The sequence below is a fragment of the Pipra filicauda genome, unplaced genomic scaffold, assembly GCF_003945595.2.
Source record: "Pipra filicauda isolate LSUMZ 115617 unplaced genomic scaffold, ASM394559v2 scaffold146_size1912638_pilon, whole genome shotgun sequence".
In the NCBI taxonomy this organism is placed as follows: domain Eukaryota; kingdom Metazoa; phylum Chordata; class Aves; order Passeriformes; family Pipridae; genus Pipra; species Pipra filicauda.
The window spans coordinates 748176-766092 of NW_024103951.1; the positions used below are offsets into that span (position 1 = coordinate 748176).

General features: G+C 40.7%; 1 long non-coding RNA gene across 1 annotated transcript in view; it reads right to left on the minus strand.

Annotated features, from left to right (window-relative positions):
• Positions 1-17574, minus strand: part of LOC120322722 — a 46113-nt gene extending 28539 nt beyond the window's left edge. The window contains exons 1-2 of the long non-coding RNA XR_005562583.1: positions 17513-17574; positions 2766-2901 (exon numbers count right to left, since the gene is read on the minus strand). This is a non-coding gene — a long non-coding RNA (uncharacterized LOC120322722). The remainder of the gene's footprint in view (positions 1-2765; positions 2902-17512) is intronic.
• Between the last annotated feature and the right edge of the window lie 343 nt (positions 17575-17917).

The window sequence follows — 17917 nt, forward strand, 5'->3', positions numbered from 1 at the left end:
TGTGGGCACTGTAGTAAGTGAATGTTTTAGAATGTGGGTGTTTGCAAACATCTGGTGTCCTCCTTGCCTCAGGTGCTGCCACGACCTGGCCATGAAGTGCTGAGCACAGACTCCTTGCCCATGATCTTGGAAGCCCCTTGCACAATTTCTGCTTTGAAATTCTGGAGTTCACTAGGCCAGGGCCTAAGGAAATGTTCCGCTCTGCCACTTGCCCTCTCCTCAAGCCTACAGGTGCTTGCTTCAAAATCTCTCCAGCTTCAGTGATAAAACTGGGCAGTGTAACTCTGAGCAGGACACCCCAAATTATACCCAGCCCACTGCTGTCTCCTGGCTGGTTGGCAATGACACCTCAGCAGGCTGCTGGTACAAGGACAGGAGAAAACCACAGAGCTCCCTCTCTGTTACACCAATTCCTGCCTACATCCCCACCTCCTCTTCAACTTTTGTCTTGCATGGCTCCTCCTTTATGCTCTCCCACATTGAAAAGGCATAGGATAGCCACAGCCAGTCACTGAGTCTTCCCTGGAGGCACATATTCCCTGGGCTAAAGAAGTTTTCCACCTGCAGCCTCATGTTGCATGTCCTTACACTCCCCAGCTTTAACATGAGCAAAATACAACCCTTGCCCCAACCCAGGAGCCAGCACACGGGCATGTGCATCACTAAATCAGATAAAAAGAAAACAAGAGAAATCTCTCTTTTTCTCTTTATTCCCACTAATACACAGCACCCTTAATATGGATATTAACTTGGTATTACAACAGAAATACATGTATCCTCAGAGGCGAAGCTTATAAGAGGTCTGGTAGTTCTTCAGAATACAAAATCATACCAGTTTTAACAAGAGGTGTGTGTCACTCAGGCTTCCACAGTCTGAAAACCTACTCCTGCTCAAAAAGTCACATTTTCCCTTTAAAGGAAAGAGGAAAAAAAAATGTTTACCCTTCAGAATCCTTGGATGTTTTTACTGATCTTTTGTTGACCATTTTGTGAACTCAGAAGGCTGATGTCAGTTACTCTATAGAAAGGATACAGGCTGTTCTACCATAACTGGAATTATTTTTAAACACTTCCCCCTCACTGACTAAATCCTTGGAGGCTAAGGGGGAAGATGGACCAATGGGTTTATATTGAGAACAGGACAACTTACAAGAATTTAGTTCAGGAAAAAATAAGGAAAGTGTGGTGTAAAAACACAGGTTAAACATATTCGTGGTGGAGGTATTTTGACACTGTCATGGGAGAAAACCAACAACTTATTCCTGGATATAAAAACTCAGGTCAGACATTTCAGTCAGTGGGCCCATGTGTTTATTCATGTCCCAGTCAAATTACTGGCAGATTGATACATCCTCATCATTATTAACAATTATGTCTCTGCCGGAGTTTCCACAGCTATATGAAATAAACACTCCAACCCTTGCCAGCAGAAGTTTCACCCCTTTACACATATACAAAAGTTTCCTTTGCTTTGAAATTCCAGACAGAGCAGCTCAGGAAGAAAACAAAATAAAAACAAGCAAACAAGCCTTCCCCTGCTTGAGAAGCTCAGCCACAACAAGTAACGGGAGAAAATTTACTGGAAGGACTTGGGAAAAATCACAAAGGATACACAACCTGTAACTTCTGAACAGAATATTCATGGCAGTATATAAAAGCAAAATAGCAGAAACCGGTATGGTAAGATTTCATTTTAATTGTAAAACATTGATCTTTCCACTGCTTTTCCCCTCACCTTTCAGGTTTTAATTTCAAACCGTTTTCAGCCTCTCGGATTGAGATGAGAGGTGACCCCAGGCCTGTCTATGGGGGTTACTGGGAGAAACAGCTGAAACTGGGCAGAACTTGTGATCAGTGATAACAGTCCCAGAAACAACAAAAGAATAATGCTGTCCTTTAATTCACTTTCAAAACAACCATAAGGAAAACATAATAACAAACAAAACTGTCCCATGTTTGTAACGAGCAGCATTCTCAATGTCAGGTCAATGCAGATATTTATTTGCAAAAAGATATTCTCTCTCTTATCTCTCCTGAGGGACAGTGAGAACAGTGAAACTGGGGTTGGTTCTTAGGGTGCTGATGACCAAGCAGCATTCCTGTAGCACACATCTGTACCCTATACCCTCTTTTCCAACTGAACACTCCTACTGCCAGCTTAGTGCAGCTACCATGGCAAGGATTGCCTAATAGTTCCAGTCTTACTAAAGAATACCACTCTGAACTCTACTAAACCCAGTTTTAATTTGTTTTTGCAATTTCTGGTACTTTTGAAAGTTGCAAGCAGTCAACTATTTAACTTAAGAGATGAGGTTCTTGGCTCTTGTCAGAAGTTAGAAGTAGAAAATGAAAAAAAAAAGGCAGTAAAATATGTTGCACTGAGAAACATTTCAGGTGAATCTCATGATTTTCGTGACTTTTTAAAAAACTTGTGGCTAATTACAGAATAGACATGCAGATGGACAATACTACAAGAATAAACACACCTATCCTGGAAAGCAGAAGGAGAGTATAATGTAACAGTACATGCTACACCTCTGGCCTGCTAAATTGCTCTTTCAGATTTTGAGGACGACAAATTTTTAATAATTCATTGCTGTCAAGTGACAATTAGCAAAATTCAAATAGAACTTAAGCTTTCTGTGCTGTCTACTGCAGCACAAAAAAGTTAACTGCCAACAGAAAGGGGGCTGCACACTCATGATTTTAATCAAGTCATCTGAAATTTGTTACAGACCTCAATAAACTCGAACTCATCACTGTACCTGACAGGGGCCCTGGGTCACTGGGAGCAGGCCATCCACCAGATGTCACATCTTGCAGAACTTTGTCATATCCTTCCTCAGGACCCTTCTGAAGTGTTGTGCTTTCCGAGGGGTTTCTCAGCAGCGCGGAGGATGTCTGCTCAAGAAACAAATACACACTTCTTTCAGAAAACAAATGGTAGGTCTTGAGCAAATAATTTGTCTTCAGGTATTGAATAATACTATTTATATACTTGGAAGCATGGCAGAGTTCATCTGTTTTTTCCACTGATAGCACAGATTTAGTTAGTAACACTTTTAATATGAAATACTATCCAGCAAGCATTTTTTTTAAATACACTACACTTTCCAGGCAACTCTTCAGTAGGATTTCTAAAGTATTGAATCTCTAAATTTACCATGGGCTTTTGACAAAATTTTTGTTTACCATTCATACACTCAAGTGAATAGAATGATATTTTTACACAACTTTAAATAAGTACACACATTCTCTAGTGAATTCATTCTCAGTACCAGTAAACTTGAAATACACTTATAAGTCCTAAAAAACTCAGGAGATAAACACATCGAAAGCATTAGTAAGATTTATGTAACTGCCTTATGCATTTTAGCCATCTGACAGTGTCAGATCTTTACAGCAGAACAGATACATCAATCCCAGTTACACTTTTTATACATATTGCAAAATAGGCTTCACTTGAGCTTAATTTGTCCTTAAGTGTTTGTGATGTTCCAACAATGGTCCCGAGGTCCTGATCCAGCTCCTCTGCACAGAGCTAATCCCACAGTCATGGCCCTGAAAGCACTTCTATTATATTAACATGCAACTTAATGAAAACACTCAACTTATTCATTCTTTGAAAGAATATATAGCTTTTAGGGGTCTAACTGAGACGAAGGCAAAATCTCTGTGGGGATGTGATCAGTGTGGTCAGACCTCCACTGGTAGAGGAACACACGTAAGGACACTGGGGCTGGCGCTCTGGCCCACTCAACTGTCTTCTCTCTTTAGCTTAGGAATTATATGGGGAGTAAGTAGAACAGGAAACTTCTCCCTCCTCCCAGCTTATTAAATGATTTCCTGTCAGTCCTTAGAAAAAGCAACTCATTGCTCAAAGCCTTAAGAAGCTGTGTGTGGCTCACACTCAGGCTGGGAACAACAGGAAGGGAAGGATAAGCAGAGCTAATTGGCCTTTTTACACTTGGACAGGGTAGCCAGCACGTTGTAGATAATCTTTCTTCACCAGTGATATCTTGTTGGTCCGTTCCTCTCTTTCATTTGGCTTTGCCTTTAAACACGACCATGTCAGATGTGATCCTGGCCAGCACCCATGGGCGACTTCATGACCTTCTCTGCACACCCAGGACTCAGGGAAGCTGCATTGAAATCTGGTCACTCCACCATTTCCCATGCATAATGGAAATAATCAATTTTTCCAGTGGCCTTATTCACATAATTAAAAAACCCAAATAAGCATGAGTAAGATCACCCAATATGTGAATTTCTGAAAAGACACACTTTTCAAAGTGATCTTTCTAAAACTATGTCAAATGTTGTTTATGTATTTTTTGTTAAACAAGCACATTTCCATCAGCAGTCTAATAAGAAGCCCAGTGACCAACATTTTGGCACCTAGACCATGGACTAGCTGGTACTACACATGAGGTTCCAGCAGTGCCAGTCATGATATGTCCATACTGCCTTGACGTGCAGGGACATTTTTGCTGAAGTGGGCCCTAAATTATCCTTCAAAGAACTAAGTGCTGAGTCCAGTCCTTTGACCACAACTGCATAGCAAGTATTCCTTTCTGTTGTCATGTTCTGCTCCCAACATCCAAGCATAAAAAAGTGCACAAATTATATTAATACACATCTGATTTACTAATAAATCTGCATGTTTAAAATGCTAGATAAAGTCCACTTTAAAAATATATGAAATTCCAGGAATTACTTGTGACAAGTCAATGAGCATCATCACAGTGACTTAGACCCGGAGTGGTATTTCCAGACCTTAAAACATCCTCAGTGCTCAACCCTGAATCATCCCCACTCATCCACTTGGAAAGGCCAAGTGCAGGATAGGACACACTGGTCTCGATTCCAACACTACTTGAATAAGGTGGCTATTCCACAGGGCTCACCAGTAACACTCTGAGATTCCAGTGTAGCATGGAACAGCTTTTTTTTTTTCACCAGCATGACACAGTCAAGGCATGTTAACTGTGGCACAAGGAGCTGTAGTACCTGATGCTTCATCAGCCACTGAGCACTGCTTGGTCTGAATTTTCTAGACTTTTTAGCTTACAAAACCACCATGACAACATTTAAAAAGTGAAAAAAAATTGTCTTTCAAGACAATTTTCAAGACAAAACCATCAAGTTGGCCCCTTACTTTTCCTTGTGGAAGAAACAAGGCCAACCTGGGCAGCAAAATTGAAGATCTAGTTGCAACTCTCATTCTCTCCACAGCTTTTACTTGGATTCAGATGTTTGCAGCATTTATACTTCCTGTTCTGCACTGCTTTAGAGCCAAAGTTGATGGTACCTCCTGGAAACACATATTCTTAGAGGTGACAAAAACATTGCCACCATTTATGACAAATAAAAATATCTCAGAGTTTGAAAAACTCACCATTACTTTTACACACAGAGTGTAAAATAAAGATGAATACACTGATTTTTTTTTACCTTTGACATATCACACTTTTGTCTCTAGTTATTTTAAAACATATTTATTGCTAACTATCACAAAGTTTGGCCACCCTGAAGAAACACTTTGTGCAATGTGTACAACTGGAAGGGGGAAAGGGCAAGAAAAGGTGCATCACAGAAAATCCACATTTCTCTACTGATGATCAAACCTTTTAAGTGAAATGGTCCAACGGTTGTACTTCATCTAACAGTTAAAGATGTTTCATTCTGCACTAAAGACAGGCCCTTTTTTTGTCTCCTAAAACGTGTTTCTAATTTAAGTTTGAAAAAATATTTCCATTGTGCCATATATGCGGTAACTCAAAACCAAAATGAAAGGATTAAAATCAGGGCTGCACAGAATGGTTTAAATTAAATTCAGGTAGTGGGGAAGACTGCTGTATCTGGCAAGCTCTTACTTACTGAGCTTTCTGGCCAAGAGGCAAGATGAAGCATAACAATCCTTACCTGCCAAGTCTAGAGCAATTTTGAGGGTTTTATTCATCTCTTAAAATAAAATGTTAATGCTCTTGGAAACTTGCCTACCCATACAGTAGATCTCACCTGTCTTTTCTTGATCCTCACACAAATGTACCATAGTACGCTTCAGTAATGACTGAAAATGTTCTCTACCTTTTTTTTTTTCTCTCTTTTTCTAAATGCACGGTATTTAAACTTATCACCCATTACACCTCAATGGAAGACATGACTAAATCCTACAGCTATGCTGAAAATCTCAGCTAATAGGTTACAAACAGTTTGTGAAGAGCTGAAATCCGGACTGTGGAATGTCCTCTTCCTGTCTGTCACTCTTCTCACACCTATAAAACATTTGCAGTCTGCCCATAGTCTCCCTAATTAAATCTCCCCCCCCAAGTGGTTCTGATGATAGTGCAAACTGATTTATTTATGATTCATATTATTGCAGCCAGTGCAAAATCAGCCCCGAGGCTTCCCCAGATACAGTTATGTCCCTCAATGGATTGCTCCTGACTAAGAAAAGAAAGGCTAAGCAGAGTTCTGTCTTTCAGAAAAGGCAGTGGAGTTGGAGAAATAAAGTTTTCATGGGCTTCTCAGGAGATTCCTCAAAACAGTAATATTAAATTATTTTTGCAATCATTTGGGAAGAAACGAAACACAAAGTAACACATGGATCTCTCTGGAGCTTTCTCCCAGGCTCGTGTGAGGTATAAAGACCTTTCAGAAGGTACCAGTAACAAACAGTTTAGTAACAGCCTGGTCTAATAAGGCCACAGCTAATCTGCTCAGACCATCTACCTCCAGGGAATTTTTTATTCCAAGCCAGGGAGTTCCCAAACTTTTTCTGCCGCATGTACAACCATCAGCAACAGCAAACACCTTCACTGGCAGGATCACTCCTGTTTGTTTGCCCGGCTGAGCCATTTTGAAGTGGTTTGTGCTCCTCCCAGCAGTACATTCATCACATTACCTAAGTTGTTGCATTCTACGGCGATCTATAAACCATTCTTTGCTGTAAAACCCCAAAATTTGCAGCCATGCCATACCAGGTCACAGGCACAGCCACTTTGAGGAACTGTTTCCAAATCTAGTGTTTTAACACCATTTTCCATCTCCCTTGAAGGTGATTTTTTAGGATACATCGACAAGAAAATTTTGACAACTTTGCCAAAAAAACAAGTTTCAAATCTTTCTGGTTGGGACCAGGGGCATTGTAACAGGTCAAAATCCAAAGAATTCTTTTATTGTATATCAAGATCATGTCTGATGAAATGCTGTGAGTTCTGAGCACTTTGGGGTGGACTGACAGCAAGTAATGGAACTCCTCCTAGCACTGTGCATTCGGCAAAACAGTGGTTTAAGAAAAAAGCAAAGTCATAGAACCATTTAGGTTGGAAAAGACATTGAAGATCATCCAGTCAGTTAGCTTTGTTCTTCATAATTTGTCAGGAAAAAAAGAAAAGTGTGACTAAGCAAGGTTGTAATAAAGGCTGTTTTTGCTGGTAACTTTGTTGGTAATTTTTTTTTCTTGGACCACATGTCGTGAAATGGGTTAGTAATTCTTGGAAACCAATGTGCACCACTTGCCACTGACAGGGAAAGTAGGCAAGGATGGCCCAAGGGAAAGATGTGGTACCCAACTTGCCCTTCTGCAGGCTGCTCTCAGGTTGAGATGTACTCCAAAATGTGCAGAGATCCCTGCTGAAGGTCCTGCAAAGGGGTATCTGCCCCATACACAGTCTGCAGAACTGAGGAGTTGTTACAAAACTTGGCAGGGCTGAGAGACCAGGGAAAGAAAACTTCATTGTCAAACAGGAGGTAACTTTTCAGTTTTGCTTAAATTCACGTCCCAAGTGACTTATTTCATGATGATTTCAACTGCCACATCAGTGACCTTTGTGTCCAAAATGTGTTTCCAGTACTGGCACATGCAGAAAGCTTTCTTCTTAAATTACAGAGAGTTCAAATAAGTATAATCCTAAACGGGATCTCAACTTCAGAACAGAATCAGAGTCACTCGTGCCATTATCAGATCATCTTCTCAGACAACCCGAGGTCAGGCCAACCTAGGCAATTATTTATAGTCATTGGTGTGGAACTCGTGGCATGTGAAAGCCTTGTGAAAGCTCATCAAGCTGCACACAACTCCAGAGGTCATTTCTGTTCCTTCTCATTATACCAGCCCTTAATAGTGAGGAGATTAGAAACACTCCTTCAATTCTAGATTGCAGTATTTGGCTTCTTAAGAAAAACCAGTGTGCTGCAGCCCACAGTGAAGAGGTGATTGAGACAAATGCCTGAACTCTTGTGGCAAGGCAGGTCCATAACATGGGACATTTCAGTGAGAACAACCTCTCCATGTGATCACAAGAAAAGCCAAGGACCCACTCTGCACAGGTACAGGCTACGGCTGCAAACATGGGCACTGAGGTGGGAAGTGCATAAAAACCCCGAGGTTTTGAGTTTGCCCACATTAATTTCTTCTGAAGGCCTTGGAAGTGACACCGACTTTAAACTTCATCAATGGTACAGACAAGGTGCTGCTGGGACACCCCCAGGCAGAACTGGGTTCCTGATATGCCGTCGTCTGATGGCTCAGGGGGGACAGACGGGCGGGATATGGCACTGTAAGGTCTGGTGGAAAGCTAACACTGCACCATTGCTCTCATCTCCAAACAATTCTCTCTCGTTTTCTGGTTTGTAAGGAAACCCACAGAAATCAGATAAGTACATTTGGAAAGTCTATAGACCCCACCTCCCATTTATCAAAACACCACTAATTATTCTGATACAAAGATACTAAAAGGTACCTACGGAAGGAAAAGATATCCTTCACATTAAATAGAGGCAAAAGTACTGCTGAACCCATTACAAAAAAGAAATTTAGGGAATTAAGGCAATCTCCTGTTTTAGTAAGTACCACGAACTAAATGCAGTATTTTTTCTCTGTTGGCAAGAAAAAAATAAATTAAAAAGCCCAGCTGTACTGTTTCTAGTGTGCCAGACAGCCAGCACCCTGTGCCTCAGCAGGGAAACACAGCCCTTTTACCTCAAACCGTGTTCTGACCATTTGCAGTACAAAAGCCAGAACTGGGTGGAGCCCCGTGCCCAGGCAGTGGCCGTGCTCACGCTGCAGCACAGCAGCAGGGAATCTTTGGCAGTACACTCTGTAGGAACTCTATAGGAGCACAGGGAGCTGATCCTGCCCCATGGCCAACATCCACATTTGCTTTCAGTTGTCACAGGAAATATAAGTTCCATACTTTCCACGTTCATTTTTACATATATATTTACATAAAAACAACGTAAAGAGGAGTTCAGGTCTATTAGGCAGCCACCTTTCTACTCCTCCTATCCAGTTGCTGGAAGCCAACTTCCTTTGCTGAATAGACTTCATTCTTCATTTCTATTCTGCCTTTTATCACTCACTTCCCTGAAAAGCATTCCCTTTATTCATGTGTGTGTGTTCACTCTTTCAGGTTACTGCTCTTGATCATTACATTGGTGTTGAGTAGAAGAAAAAATAATCACCATGATCTCTCCACTCTCTCCTCCCACAGAATGTAGAGGTATCTAATATTAACTTTTGTTTATACAGTTAACCTCTCCCAGTGGAGTTGTTGTTTTTATCATTTTCATTTTGGTATATCTCTTAGAAACCAATTGTTGCATTCCCTGCTCTGATATTGTTTTGCTTTTACCAATATGCCAAAAGAAAAATGTGAAAGATGACAGTATGCACAGCTAAGACACGTGTGCAACGTGGCAGGTTTACACAAGAATTCATTATAGAGGGGAAAAAGAAGTGGTCAGAAATTCTTCCTTGGCTGATTTAATATCGTACTACCTTGTGTGTGCACTGCCCTGACAACCACAATGCACAAAACTGGATGGCTGTCCTTGTTAAAAGGCATAAGAGCCTGAAGATATGATGGGCGGGAAGCAACCTCCTCACATGGGCAGTGTAGGGAGGGATTTATTTATCCAAAGTAAAGAGTACAGTATACACACCTACTTCTTAGAAATTAAAAAAAAAAAAAAAAGGTTCTCAGGTATTCCCACCTATATCTATTTCTCAAATATTTTAGTGGACCTAGAAAAATCGATTCATTCCCAGGGAGCATTTTCTATCTAACATCCCCACTGATTTCAGCAGCGTGATTTCCCCCAGGACAATCTGCAGCCCTCACTTGGATCTTCACCATCTTACTGACAAGTTCCCTTTATGATGTTTATTTATTAGTGTTTAAACAGAAGTCTCATTTGGCCTTCTATAACAAAAGAGGGTTTTTCTCCAGGGGCCGTTGGTTCTGTTTCTGGGGCAGTAAATAGCTGGGTTTTTCCCTGCTCAGGATTGCCATCACCTCCATGAGCAGCTCATCCAAATATGCACCTGTATGCCCTGGTATGATACCCAGTGCAAAATTACACCCAGGATGCACAGTATCTCAGGGGCATTGCTTCATGCTGGATACTCCAACACAGAAGACATTCCCATAGCAGTCTCAGGGGCCATATGGAACCCTCTCTGGTAGTGACAATATGCCCTGAGATCACTTGTCACTAAACACCCTGCAGGGACAGCTGTTGCCCTTCCTGGGTGGACAGCTCACATCAGTGTTTGTCTCCTACAAGGTGTAATCAACACATCAATAGGTAAGGACTGGCAACAGAAAATAGATATAGGGATTTCAAGTAAATCTACACAGGGCTGTTGCATAGAGATACTAATAAAGATCATCACCCTACCACGTGATAGGGAAACAGGTAGTGAGAAATCAAATTCCAGTGCAGGAACTGATCCATGAACTGATGCTCACACCAATGAATACATCTACCTGCTGAGTTTACTTCTCCACAGCTTGAACACACCAGCAGGCAAACTGGATATGACTTTTTTTTTTTTTTTTTAGAATTAATCCTAAAAGAACACTCACAGCTTCCCTTCTCTCTGTCCGGGACTGTCAGCTGTGAAGCTGAACAAACTGACTAGTAGGAAGCTGAACTCACAAATTTCTCCATGATCCATAAGTCAGTCTCAGGAAAGAAGATGCTTGCTGAGGTACGTTCCCCATCCGAAAAAACAAAGGGTTTGAATATGTCTGCAGTGAGGTAGAAAATTGACTCCTCCACACAGCTTTGGTTTTGAAGCCAACTGGAGAGGTCAAAGCCACATGGAAATGACCCATTTATAAATAAACACGCATCAGAGAATGGTCTTCCCAGGGCTGGAGCCTGGGAAAATAGAAGGTAAGGGATAATTAGAAATTTGTGATGCAGTTCAACCTAACATAGAGGCAGACATTTGGCTCAGGGTCAGCCAAGCAGTTGAGAGAAATTGGGAGGGAGATGGACACACTGCCCCTTCCCTGCACAGGCAGAACATGCAGAGACTGCACAGCTCTGCAGAGCTGCTGGAGCATCCCTCCTCTCAGTGGGTCAGGCATGAGCTGAGAGCCAGCCCTTGCAGGAGAAATGTATCTTTGAAAAATGTCAAAGCCATTGGGTGTATGCCTCTAAAACCAGCTGGCTGCTATTAGGATTTCATTACTGCACACTGCTTAGGATTTTGGCAAGACTGTGTGACAATTAACATAAATTCTTCTGGGAGGGATGCAGCCCATGACATCATGAAGTAAATTTTCTGATATTAGAGCCCTTCATTTGTGCCCCAATGTACTTGTTAGGGTAACAAACTCGAAATCAAAAATGTAATTACGCAACAGAGCTTTCAATTGTATCATATATTAACTTCTAGCACTCTAAGTGTTCATTCTCAAATCCAAATCTGGCACAAAACACATTGAAAGATCAAACTTGACAGATCTAATCAGGCACTAATCCGATTCTTTGACAGACACTGATTTAAGAGCATTTTATAATGGGAAATCTCAAGTAAGATAATAGCAACAGTTGAAGAACAATTACCCTTGTCAGCCTTAGTGTTGACTCAGAAATCACATGGTAACAAATGCTAAGCAAAATGTATAACCAAACAAAGCTCTTGGAATAAGCAGCATTTTGCAGAAATATCTTCCTGGGAACAGCTTTCTGAAACCATTAATAATATTGGGAAGCAGTGGTTTTCAGATCTTAATTTGTGCTCAGAAGGCCCTCATGCTGAATTTATTCTAACTTTACAGGTAAATAGTTTAGACAAAGATTAATAACATGTTTTTCAAGAATAATCACCAAACAGATACCTAAAAGTATGATACAGACTGAAACTTAATCAACAAAACAAAAGTGAGCACATCTAGGATTTACTCAGATCATTAGGACAACTCCACCTTAATCCTCTCTCTGCTCTATTAGTGCAGGGAATTACTTGACAGGAAAAAGAACCTGTTATTCTGTACTACCTTCAGGCTAAGTTACCAGGTTTAGGACTTCAGGTACTTTTACCAGCAGACCCCATAGCAGAAGATGAAAATAACCATAGCCCAGGCCTCCTCACCAGTCTGAATCACACCGGTGATTCTTGTTTGACTTTTGGTTAACTGAGGAAACAAGACTGCTCATGGCCCGTTTTGATTTCCTACTCAGTCTTTATACTAATTACTGTAGCTAGAAAAGGTCATATTGGCAGACTCTTCTGCATTTAAGTTCACTAGCACAAGGAAACTCCAGTATTCCCTTTGAAAGCTCTGACACTATCCTGTTACAAGTACTGGCTTCTCTTGAGATGCACTTTGCTGAGATACCAAGAACATAACCCCACAGAATTCCAAAGCTTCACTTTTCTGGGTATTTACAGGAAAATATTCAAAACTTCAAAGGAAAAGCTGGGCACCGCTGGTATAAATTGTTCAAGCTTCATCCATAGCATGAAGACAGAATACATCCTCAGAGAATCTAATACAAATCCCTCACTGCAATTCTGGTGCAATACTGTTCTCTTTCTTAGGCAAAGAGACAAACTTTCAAAGCAAATTTGAGACCTATAATCTTCTAATTTTAGACACTTTTCTATCCTTTCACTGAAAACTTATTCTACTTATTCATATACAATACAACATACTCCTAGAATTAGCAGCAATAAGAAAAATTGAAAGCATACTTACTTTTTCTTTGTTTATTAATTCAACAGAAGACACAACTGTTTTAAAGACGTTCAGTCCTGTGTGTTGGTTTTTAAACAATTTCACCACCATTTTGCAGCAAAAGCAGAAAATAATTGGAATTTCCATAAAGACTGAGAGTGCATCTTGTTTTAAGTTTTCTGTATCCTGCCAACATTATGTCTGCCATCACGGGAGGATAAAAGCCAAAAAGACCCCCCAACCCCCTACATAATACATTGAAAGCAAAGCAGTAAAGCAGATCAAGGTGATTCCAAGGGATCTCAACCACAGAGGTGAGAATTCAGCATGTGGTGGAGAATTATAATAAAGGAGGCCTAAGAATGCTCAGAGCATTGTATTTGTGGTATTACCCTAAACCCACAAGATTTGACTAAGTGATCTTCCACGTCTCTTTAATTTTGCCAAATAATCTCATGTTTTACCTTCCACTCTTTTCTTCTGCTTTCATTTGTTTAGTTTCCTTAGAGCACAGGCATCTCCCAGCTCCAAGGCAAGGATAAATGAGATCTGTGTCAGTGCTTGTCTCCAGAGTTATCTTGTGATACTTGCCTCAAAACACCCGCATCTTAAAGGTAGGGAGATGGCTGATTGCCTGTGATAACTTCTCACAAATCAAAACAGTAAATAGCAATTCCAGTCCATAACTGGATCCACCTCTCCTGCATACCTTTCAATAGAACTCTTTTGACAATAGCAGACTACACCTTTAAAAAACCCCTTTATTTACATCTGCTCTTCTTGTACAAACAACAGCTGCCTAGAAATATATAATTTTCAAAACATTGAGTCCTGATTATTAAAAACTTTTCAAAAAAAAAATTTGCTTTCCAGCACTTTACCTTATCAGCACAATCAACCTTAGCTAGAGGCCTTTACTCAGTAAGAATCAAGTGCTCTTTAATTATTTTCATCAACATAGCCTGAACTATACCATAAACCCAATATTCTTCAGGTGCAGAGGGTCATAGCCTGAACTATACCATGAACCAAATACTCCTCAGGTGTATGGAAGGGCATATAAAATTCCCAATAATTGATGGCATTGTGTATCAGCTTCTGCAGTGGAACAAAACTTAAGTCTTCACATACTAAGTACAGAAAGCACCTTGACGACGACTATCCAGATTGATGAGACTTAGTGCAATTTTATAGAAAAGGGAATAATACTAATTTTAAATGAAAGACAGAAACTGTGCTCACTCTGGAGCAGAGGTTGGACTCTGCAGGTCTGTCTTAGGGAGTGATCACACGTGATGCAAAGGACCTTGACTCAGGACATTGCAACAGAAGTCCTTCATATGCTGTAGTGAGGAAAACATTTTGCTTTGCAGCACGACTCTCCTGAAGTTGCATAAAAACAACACTGATAGTTCTGCTTGCAGCAGACAACCTGTAAGTTTCCAGTTCTGGACTTTTTAGCTCTCATTTTCTCCCTCCAGGTAGAAGCTGAGATCAAGTCTCTGAAATTATCTCCCTGTCCACACTACTTTAACAACCAGGATAATTTTCCTACCAACCATTATTCACAAGCAGGAGGCCCATAAAAGCTTAGTTTAAATAAAAATAAAGTTTTCATTAGAATACTATAGAATTAGCACCTGCATCCATTAATTTCCTCCCTCTAGCTACAGAAAGGTACCAGAGAATTTCCAGAACAGGCTACTGCAAGCTTATGCTTCTCTCATGCACCAGAAGACCTACTTCTATAGCAAACCAGTAGATTAAACTCTTAGTTTTGATTTCTGAGACAGCTGTTGACAAAGATGCAATGTATGAAAAAAACACACTTTGGTGAGGTAAACTCTCCACCCTTTGGCCCACTACTGAGGAAAATCAAGTAACCACTGACCATCCTGCTGTTGTATTATGTGACCTGAGCTCCTTCGAGCGATTGGGAGTTTGCTACCTACCAACACCAGTTCTCTCAGCCTTGCAGACTTTATTCAAGAATCACATCCTTCCCTGTCCAGTAGCACATGCCCTTCTAGATCATTTTAACCCTCGTGGTTTAAAGTGTATCTATTAGAAGACTCAACCTCCAGAGTTTCAGGTGCACATATGAGCAGTTCCACACTTCTCACCCTGTGTACAGGGATGGCTCGTTCAGTGCTCCTGGCCAGCTGAGCAAGCTTTGGACACCATCTTTCAGTTGTAGGGTCATCAGTACCCAGTGGGTCACACCAGAGGGAGAGTTGTCAGGTCAAACACAGGACCACATAGAGATCCTAGCTCAGGTGGGAACTGGAAAATTCCATGCTTTTCTTCTTTGGAGGCTCACATGTTCCAAATGCAGCTGGACTACTCCTGCAGCCTCTTGTCCCCGTGTGCTGCAGCGCTGGGAAGGTCAGTGGAACTCTGCTCTGGGCTCTCTCAGTGGCAGCTGATGCAGAGGACACATGTCAACACTACACTCAGTCTGGGGGTGTTACAGACTCTAATCTGTTCCCCACAACTGAACACTCAGTAATGGCTGGAGCATTTTAGTTTTGTTCCTGAAGCACATTTGTCATGTCTGCTTGTGAGCTCCAAGGCTGGCCTGTGAATGGAGTCAATGCCCAGGAAGCAGGGGATGGGATGGGAGACTCACTTCAGAAATGCACTTCTGATCCACCCTAAAATGGGTGTGTGGACACCTCCTGGTGTGCCCTGCAGATCCCCTCTGTGCAGAGGGATCCCCTGGCCATGTGCAGAATAGAGACATGGGGAGGAAGATGCTACTTGGCATTTGTAAAGATGACAGAACATGGTTTACAATTAGGGTAGAAATTAAACTTCAATACTTAATTGAAAAAGTCCATGGGATTGCTACAGGATGAGTTTTAAGATATAAAAGTAACAGGTATATATCTATTATGGGTGATTCTTTAATATCAAGAATGTTTTCCTTTGCTTTTTAAAAAATGCCATAAACAAATTAAATTAGATAACTATTTCAAATTAAATATATGTGGACCTACAGCTTCCCCCAAAAAAGGTTAATTTTAAAGGTAATGTATCTAATATGAGGTTTAGTTTATGAGTCTTCTCATAGTGGTTACTATCTGGGATTATTGTATTATGAACCAAGAGTTATTTATGTTACCAATGGATACAAGGATTTTGTTAGTGGAATTTAGCTTCCAGATTAATTTCATAATCCCTCTGCCTATTACTTAGAGAGAAGAAAAAAGCACAAATCAAGATGACATTTTAAAAAAAGGGAGCCTAGACTGGTCTTGTAGGAACATCTAAATCCTTTCCCATATTAAATACCTTATCTCAGCAGCAGTGCATCAGCCATTTAGGAAAATTAAAGAGGGAGATAGCAAAAAGAGACAGCAGATGATAAAGCACAGTAGTTTCTAGCCACATAGATAATGAAGGGACTCGGCACATGGCCTTTTCAGTTTATCCCTGTTTCAGCTTATCCTTCATCTGCTTAAATTCAAATGATTCGTTATTAAAATGATCTTGAAATTAGCTACTCCAGTTTCATGTGACTTTTTTGTGATCCTATAAAATTTGGTAAGTCTTTGGGAAGACAGGTGCTGTACACTTTTGCCATTTTAATTCAGTTTGGAACTGGATTTCTAAGCAGCAACTGGTAGCTATGCTTAATAAAATTGAATTTTACTAGGTAATACACATATCTCTTTGTGAGCCTTTTATCCCTTCCAATGAGTTGTCACCTAAAAAAAATCATAGGTTTCTACGCCGAAAATTACCAAATATTTTGTGCAAGGTGCTGTGGGCTTACAATTCTAAAAGCTACTGGACACTGAAAGTATATTTTAGACAAGATTTCTTTATTGTTGGATAAATATCCTCCTGTCACACTTGGAATGTTTTACTGGCTGATTCTGAGAAATGCTGTGTCCGTAAGCGTAGGGATGAAGCAATTATTAGCCTGTCTGTTAAATGTTTCAAATCTGCTTCAAATAACTGCTTGATTTCCTGCAGTTCTTGCAGCCACTGCTCAGCCTCACGTTGGCATCTCCCAGCACTGCACCAAGCAGTGTGGATGGCACAGTTCAGCATGTCCAGCACGTTTGTCTCCCCAGGGATATATGCACATGTTATAGAGAATTGTGCTTGATTGAGTCTTATTTGATGTGAAGTGTACAGGGCTTCTCTACCTATAACAGAAAAGATACCTTATAGGAAGGCATCTGCTATTAGAGAAGGAGCAGAGAAAGGGGAAGTTATTGGAAAAGGATACATCTGCTCCTTCTGTTTTAAGAATTCATACTGAAAACGTGAGAGAGAGCATTGCCATCAATTTCTATAGGAGTAAAACATCTTAACAGCAACCACTGCATGGTAAATAGCACATTATTTATCGGAGTGTTTTATAATTTTTATGCCATCCTAAAACATTTCACTAGCCAAATTCCCCTTGGTCATACATCGCCTCCCTCTTCCTCCTACCCAGTTTAAAATCTCACAGCAGGGACCACTTAGGAGATTTCTGCCAGTCTCAAGCACTTGAAGAAACCAGTGATGGTTCTTACCTTCACTTTTGGCAGCACAGTACTGCTGTAATTCTCCTGTAATAATAGTCACATCCAGCATGAACATACCATATTGGAGCAACTGACTGCTCCCAGCTCCTCTTATGACTTCACTGACTGCCATTAGTTCCTTAATGAGCAACACAGCTTCTAAAAGAACTGTTTTCCAGTGTTCTTCACCTAATTTCCCTGGCACCACTTTGCTCTGTGCCTTAGTAAAACAATCCACAAGAATTAAGGTTCTTGAACAATATTAGGTCTTGAAACTCCTTCCATTGAAGTCAACGACACAGAGCTCTGCACCATTAATTTTTAAAACAAAAATTGTGTTACTTTACAAGGTTACAAAGGCTTAGAGGCTGCAGAACATGTGTATAGTTAAGGACAACAGGAGTCTTAAAATCC